Genomic DNA, 253 nt, shown 5'->3' with positions numbered 1-253 from the left:
CATGATGGAATTCCATTTCTTTCCTGCTCTCTGGTGAAGAACTTAGGTCCCTGGCTCCCAGAATACGTGCGCTGCTGGACAGTGTAATCCTCCTTCCTGGGAAACTGGTACTATTTCCCAGTTAGTAAACAATGCATTGTAGAGGCCTGATGATGGATTTCTTCTCTAAGTACTCAGTCACACCTGCTTCTTATCTAAGCTTTGGAGGGAATCAGGCTGCTTGATGCCCTCCGTTCCAGTCTCTGAACACACA

This window comes from Chlorocebus sabaeus, chromosome 12 (genome assembly GCF_047675955.1).
Source record: "Chlorocebus sabaeus isolate Y175 chromosome 12, mChlSab1.0.hap1, whole genome shotgun sequence".
In the NCBI taxonomy this organism is placed as follows: domain Eukaryota; kingdom Metazoa; phylum Chordata; class Mammalia; order Primates; family Cercopithecidae; genus Chlorocebus; species Chlorocebus sabaeus.
This window is presented reverse-complemented; position numbering follows the sequence as displayed.